General features: G+C 38.9%; 1 pseudogene; it reads right to left on the bottom strand.

The window, feature by feature from the left end:
• Window positions 1-6350: 6350 nt before the first annotated feature.
• Window positions 6351-7622, bottom strand: LOC143537126 (arogenate dehydratase 1 pseudogene; annotated as a pseudogene).
• Window positions 7623-8113: the final 491 nt, after the last annotated feature.

The raw sequence follows: 8113 nt of genomic DNA on the forward strand, positions 1-8113 counted from the left end.
AAATTAGCCGTTAAAGGTAGACTCGTTTGCAGCCCTAAGTGAAATATGGATGGTAGTGAAACCCGAACCCGATGGAAAAACCAAAACAAAAACATAACTGGGACAAGTAATACCCAACCCATTAGGGGTTGGGATTATTTTTGAAACTTTTTGTGGGTTTGGGATTTATAACATACCCCATTACCCAATAACATTCACTCATTTACCCGATAAAAAACCCGATGTACTCGACATAGTTTTTTTTATATTTATATATAGTATACTCTAAATATTTTAAATATAAACAAAATATTTTAAATATATTGTTTATGCTTATTTGTAGTTAATTTATAATATATACAAACGAAAACCCAAAAATCCTATGTGTCGCGATGTGGTCGCTCCCCTTTTTTATGGAAGCCACCAGATTTCTTGAGTTTTAAATAGAGGCCTCTCATTGATTTAACCCAAATTCATGGGTATGGGTCTTACCAAAACCAGATAGCTCTTAAACGGGTTATAACATCTTATTATATTAAAAAATAATCTCATAGAATATTTGATATAAAAATCATATAAAATAGGAATATACGAAAAATTAATATCCTATTTTATTTTTAAAAAAAATATTATTTATAATTAAAAAACAATTTTATAATTAAGAAACAATTTTATAATAAAGAAAATAAACGGGTAATGGGTATCACCAAACATAGATAGTTTTTAAACCGAATTATAACATATCATTTATTTGACAAACCATTTCATCATAAAACTTTAATACAATAAATAAAATTAAAATCCAAATATACATATATAAATATTAAAATACAGAGGATAAAATTTAGTTAGTTATATTTTGTTAAAATCCAAAAGGTTTTGAGTTGGTATAGCTAACGGGCATTTCAACATAACCCAATTAGAAACCCGATAGGTAATTACCAAATTAAAATACAACGGACTTTCTTAATCAGGTACGGGTTTGGGATTACCTAAAGCCGACCCATTGACGTTCCTAAAGTGAAAGACAGCCTGGCTTTGACGTAAGGATAGATCGTGATCGAAAATTTCTAACAGAATTGCGAGTAATGGAGGTCGAGGATTAAGCGACGGAAACACCGGCCGTCTGCCTTCCTTAGAATACTGCCGTAGTGCGGCAGCAATTAGGTCACCAACCGTCGATTCCGGCGATATCAAGACGTTCACAGGAACTAAGCTTCTTTGAACCGTCACTTTAAGCAACAACTTTGTCAGTTTGGGCCTCGAACATCTTCAGCCACACGGCCGTTAAACGGCATCCATTTCTCCGTTAATCTCCCTTTCTTCGGACTGTGCTTCTTCGTCGTCATCGTATAATTGTTGAATTAAGTTTCCGTCACCGGAGATGACGGTAACGGAAGCAGCGGAGGCGGTGAGGTTTGCGGTTAATTACTGCCACCATAACCTAGACTAGAATGTGCATTTACATATTTGCGTGGATGAATGGATGAATGAATATTGCAGGCGAACAGGGGATATTTATTGAGTTGCTAATTGCTTGAAACCGGATATTGCAGGTCGTTGGCATCGTGAGGGGTGGTGATGACCGGCAGCAGCCAGTTTTGTGCATCAAGTAGTTTACATTTCAATGTGACATGTGTTGTGTTCTGCATCAAGAAAAGTTGGAATGCACATTACGTGACTTTACCAGCCAACGATTTTTCATTTGTCAAAGGAAAATGAAGGCACGTTAGAATTCACTAAATTTAAGTGTATAGAGTTTGACACAACATAAAACCTATATAAATTCGTAGTGACGAAGCTTGGGCTTGGCCACAGCGGTGATTAAAATTAGAGACTTAAAAATTTTCGGTTAGACGATTCGGTTATGGTTGGGTTAAATCACACAATAAGATATCTAAATATCTAATTTTTCTTCATTTATTCAAACGGTTGTTCTTACAATAAAAAATAAAAACAAAATAATTTTTAACCAACAAAGACTTAAATTATTCATGATAATATGAGAGGAAGGGTGCAGTTACTCAATGTTGTGGCGCGTGTGGTGTCTCCAAGGCTGAAGGCGTTGTCCTACGTGTGGTGGCCAGTGGTCTCAGGATGGTGGCTGGCAGTAACAGACGACAGTGTGTGCTTAGTGGTGGTTAGTGGTCTCCAGTGACTCAATAAGGCAGTGACTTTAAGTTCTGAACCAAATGAATGATAGATGGTTTCCAAACCTTAATCCAATGGCAATGTTAGTTTTTTTAGTTGTTTAAGCAAGCGTATTATTAGCCCCTTCAAGTTTGAATTTTATAAAAACAAAGCTTTTAGTACACGGCTAGCATTTGTTTACAAATGCAATGTTTTATATAAAAAAACAAAATCAAACGCTAGGAAATTATTTAAAAAAAAAGTCTAGTGGTGACCGGTAGCTTTTTGAAGAAATAACTCGGGGTGACCACGCTCAATACCTATAAAAACTTTCGGACAAAAATCGCAAAATTTACCCTATTAACCGAAAAACGGCAGTGGCCGGGGCCACGCCCGGTCCCCATAAACCTTCGCCCTTGCAAATCTGTATAGGTATATACAACCCGTATAGATTCGTATAAGGCTATAATGGTTGTATACGTTACAAAATACCGTCTCTTTGTTCTATTCGTACACTTGTCGATCACACGTGATCTATACGAGTCGTATGGGCCTATACAAACACCATTGGGTTGCGCCTGTATATAGCATTCCTAGTAATAAAATCAAACTTTATAGTATTATATATTTTAGTTATAGACCGTCTAATAAATCGATCTAAAGATTGGTTTGAGAAGGACGGTCACTTCATTGCTAAAGTAAATAAATAATACGAGAAGAGAACTCAAAACATTTTGTTTTAATCGTATTTGAAGAAACACTAGATCGAACAGGATAGTCCAACTGGGTATTTCCCCAGATGTGAGTATTCTGAAGTGTATGAGAACAGATCCAAGCTAATGCCTGCAAAAGAGAACACCGTCAAGTCTCATTACGGGAAGGACAGAGTGGGGGGTCTTCCCGTAACCACCCTCCGACGTGAGAATCAGTACCGTATCTTAATCGGAAATAATACGAGTACCGGTATATTGCGTAAGGCTTGAGAGTGTGAATGAATACCTTGAAGAGATGATCTTCGAATTTATAGCCGAAGGTGGAGGGAAGGTGATTGATGTAGTTGTCACTGTCAAGTTATTCCCTCTCTGTCTGGATGGACACGTGTCGAGCCTTCATTGGATGCGACAGCCTGGACCCGTTTATGGTATATCCATTATCTGTGTCTGTCGTGGGATGGCCATTACGTGCCCAGGTGTCCTCTTTTCACTGGCCGATGTCGCTATCAGGAGGTTTTGAAGGAATCTTCTAGATGTAGTTTGTTACAACTGCTATTCCATATCACGTGGGGATCATACGTGTGATGAGTCCCTTTTGTTTTGTGGATTCCTTCAGCGGATGTTCGCCCGCGGGTTATAATGGAGATCCACAAAGTGTGTCTTGGATTGTGGATGGCTTTACCAGTCCACGTGTTCCTCGCGCGGATGCCTTTTGACGATCCGCGGGTTAGGTAACGGATCCGTGGGTGACGGATGTCTTTTGACGATCTGCGGGTCAGATAAGGGATCCGTGAGTAGCTTTCCTACCCTCCCACTATAGTATTGGTTGAGTTGAAACATCCACTAATAGCCTAATATGTTTTGGATACTCTACGAGCCTGGTACTATGAATTTTTGGGTAGATGAGTAGATCTTGTTTTATTTCTTTACAAGTAACGATTAATAAGTGGCACTTGCTCAATGGCTCTTCAATTTGGATTTCATAATATTAAAAAAAAGTGATGTTTCAGGTTGAGATACAAAAGCACTCAGGATACATTTCGAGGGTGTTTGGGATTATTTATTTTAAACAACTTATAACTTATTAAATTTTTAAAAGTTAAAAAGGTGTTTGATATGGTGTGTTATTATGAGAGGATAAATTAATAAGCTATAAAGTTATAACTTATTAATTTATGAAAAAAATTATAAGAAGCTAAAACCCACCCTTCATTCACCTATATAGTTTACACGTACTTCTATAACTCCTAACTTTTAATCATAATTTGCTGTAACTCCTAATTTTTTAATCATACTTCTAAATCTGCATTATTTTTCATACAATACCTGAAAGCTCAACATTTACACACCTTGACACTATTACGTCAAAGACATTACCTCTGTTAAATTTTCGAGATTTTACATGCTTCAATTATAAATACTTCCTTTCTTCTTGTTAGTTTCGTAACATTTACTATAAAATTGTTTCAAAAATGTTTGATGATGAAAATGTTTCAAAAATAAATGATATGTTATAACCCGTTTAAAAGCTATCTGGATTTGGTGACCTGTGACCTGCTTATGCTTTTTACTATAAAATTGTTTATTAATTATAAATATTATCTTTTTCTTTTTAAATTGAATATTAAATTTTAGTATATCTCTGTTTTATAGGATTTTCATATCAAATAATTAGTAAGATTAATCCGTGAGTAGCTTTCCTACCCTCCCATTATAGGATTTTCATATCAAATAATTAGTAAGATGTTATAACCCGTTTAAGAGCTATCTGGTTTTGATAAGATCCATACCCATAAATTTGTGTTAAATCAATGAGAGTTTTCCATCTAAAAATTAAGCAATCTGGTGTCTTCCATAAATGGGGGAGCGACCACATCTCGACACATAGGATTTTAGGGGTTTCGTTTATATATATTATTGATGGTTTTACTGATTTAGGATATAAAATTGTGTTTATGTCACTTACCTCTATTTCTTCCTATTTGTATGACGTGTGTTTCTAGACGTATAGACATCAAGAGGAGAAATAAAAGTTTAACCCCAATAAAGAAAGAATATAAGTGGTGGCATTTGACTTGGATATTCATATTCATAATTATAGCCGACGAGTCGCTTTTGAATAATATGTAAGGCTGAGGGGTGTGGAGCGCGAGAGGGGGCGCGTGAGCCCGTCCGCTCGCGCCCCGGGGCGCGAGCACCACACCACCGAGGCGCGAGAGGGGCGCGAAAGGGGCGCGAGCACGCAAACCAAGGCGGGCGCAAGGCCAGTCACGGCTGAAAATGGGCGTAAAGTGGGCTTGGGAATGCGTGCATGACCGTTGGGGCTTAGAAATAGAGCCGTTGGCTCTTTAAGTTTGTTAAAAAAAAAAAAATTTTCTCTTTATAAACCAATATCAACCCAATATCACATACCACACCCAAAATCACATAAAATACTTACCACAACCTCAAAAAAACCCAAAATCACCCCATCTTCCAAACATTTTTTTAAAAACATGGCTGGAAATTGGTACCCAAACCTAGATTCAGATTACAGTTACGACGATTTATGGTCGGCACCGGACCAACCGATGTTTCATTCGGGGTCGCAACAATCATCCGGCTTTCAACCATCCAACATACAACCGTCTCCTAACTTTGTTGTTCCGGAGACACAAGAACCAGAAGGTGAAGCTGCGGGACAAAGAAGACGCGTCCACCGGAAAAAACAAGTTGCAACGGACGGTCGGGTTCGGCTTCGACTGGAAGGACGAAACGGAAAACCACTCCGTGGTCATCGGATGAGAAGGAAGCCCTGTGTCGGGCTTGGATAGTCATTTCTGAGGATCGGCGTTGCGGTAATTGTTTTAACGTTTTTAAAAATGATTTTTAATAAAAAAGTTAAATAAAAAAGTTAAATGACTTACAAATTTATTTATGCATTTTGCAGCGGACTACCAATCGCACTCCTCTTGGCTATAGATGATTATGACCAAGCTTCAAGTACAATAGCTTAATCCCATGCTAAATGCATTAATCTTTAGTTTCGACATCGACACCTTAATCCGCCAAGATTAGCTAGAGGGGTTCTTTTCGTTCTTCTTTCTACAGTTGCATCCAAATAAACTCTTATCCTTGATGATAGACTCGTTAACCAATATCTTATTGCATGTCATCACCCCATTGAGTCCTATTATGCCCTAAAAACGTTCATTTGATAAAACGTGTGAAGCTTCAAAACATCTCAAATGACATTTTTAAGCTAACTTTTTTACTTAAAACAAACATTTTTTTCGTTCATCTAACATTTATTAATCTGGTTGTATTGAAAATGGCACCACATGATTGAAAATTGAAATCACATTTAAATATATTTCAGAGACTGACTTTTTATAAAGAGTTTGGCAGTTTGGTTGGTAACTTTGTATTCACAAGTAAATAATAAACAACAAATCATGTATTATGAGAATGGGGGTTTTAACTTTTTTAAAAACATATAAATATAAATATACATATACATATAATAAATATAATGACGTCTACCATTCATTAGTCTTCCCTTGAAGGCGACCAAGGGGTCATGTCCATAGGGTAACTACCAAACACCCTCAAGAAAGATGTGAACTCCTGAACCTCTGCTAGAGCATTCTGAGCCCTAACGTCCGCCATCGACGCTTCAAAATCCACATAAAACATGTACTCAAAATGCTTAGCCGTTCCAACATTCGCATCATCCACCAGTCTAATCGGACGGTTCCGGTGAGGCCTGCTTTCAATCTTCGTCAAGCTAATATTCCTGAACGCGAAAGCGGACAACACTTTGAACAGTACGGACGTTCCTTTATCGTGAGCGAACACGATACTAGTCTTAAACGGACGATCTGTCCGCGGAATGATCGGTTCACGTGCCAGCATCACAAACCGTGTGATGTTGCTTGAATCGTCCTGGATTCCGTCGGCTAGGATGTTGAGATTGTAAAGCTCGGCGGCGCGTGCGGATGCAATCGCCGCCGTGTCACGGAGGTTATTCGCCGCCACGAATTCTGCCGCTCCGGCGGTATCGTCAACGGCTTCGCGAGTCACGTTTAAGCCGAGTTTCGTTAACGTTAACTCGCACTGAGATAACGCTTGTGGATGGCTAATGACACGGTTGAGATACTCCTTCAGTACGCCTGGTAACGCTAACAGGCAGTGGTGCACCGGAAGCTGGACTTCTCCGACGATGTGAAGCCGGTGCCGGAGAAGCAAATCGTAGTTCCGGTGAATACTCCCGCCGAGCGAGTTTTCAACCGGTAAAACCGCACGGTCGGCAATCCAAAGCTCAACGGCTTGAAATGCAACTTCAAACTGGTCACACGGAATGGCTTCACACTCCGGATAAGCTTTTCCGGCGGCGGCTTCGCTGTACGCGCCGGGAACGCCTTGGTAGGCGACGCGCAGCGTGGAGCCGTGCATCGGCGCCGGTGAAAGATCAGTTATCGTTAACGGTTTAGGTATTTTGTCAACAGGTACCAGATCCAGCGTCTTGTGTCCGTTAACGACGGTTATGTTATCCGCGCCGCCGGTTTTCTCGGTGTTGTGTTGCTGAGACACGACTTTACTGGCGAGGATTGCACACGAGCTCTGCCAATCGGTGCGGTTCTTACCGACTCCACCTGACGTAAAGTTATTATTATTACTGGTTGGTGGTGATACGGCGGGATTGGTTTTAGCCGAGTCGAAACGGCTGGCGGCTGATTGAACGGTGAAGCCGAGTCGGCGGGGGGTAGGTAACGGTAACGGTGACGGCGTCCGCATTATTGACGGAGCTAACGACTGCATCTTTGGCGGTTGTTTATTTTATTTGTAAAGCTTGGTGAATTTGAGGGCCAAGCTGAGAGATGGAAATGAGAGGCTGGGGTTTATATATAAGAAAACGAAACCGAGTTGTAGACGGGAAAGGGTCAGTCTCATACCTACCACTCTCAATTATACGTCACCAATAATTTATTTTTGTAAATATGTATTAAAAGTATTTTTAAATAATTGCTTTAAAAATAAAAAGAAATTTGTACGAAGCGGTCTGGATTTTGGAAGCGAGCTTAGCGATTATTGCTTTAAAGTGTATTGTCAGGTTTAAAATATAAGGAAAATAAATTATATGATTGGATAAGGGTAAGGAAAATAAATTATATACCTAAAATGTATTCTCAAGTTAAAAGAAAAGAAAACAAAGTGTTAATTATATTCTTGAGTTAAATAAGAAGGAAAATGTATGAAAAAAGTTGTAACTTTATAATTATGTTCTCATTCTTGAGTTAGATTGGAAGGAA

The sequence above is a fragment of the Bidens hawaiensis genome, unplaced genomic scaffold, assembly GCF_021521415.1.
Source record: "Bidens hawaiensis isolate Kalapana, Puna unplaced genomic scaffold, B.hawaiensis_p1.1 tig00011081_1, whole genome shotgun sequence".
NCBI classification, from domain to species: Eukaryota; Viridiplantae; Streptophyta; class Magnoliopsida; order Asterales; family Asteraceae; genus Bidens; species Bidens hawaiensis.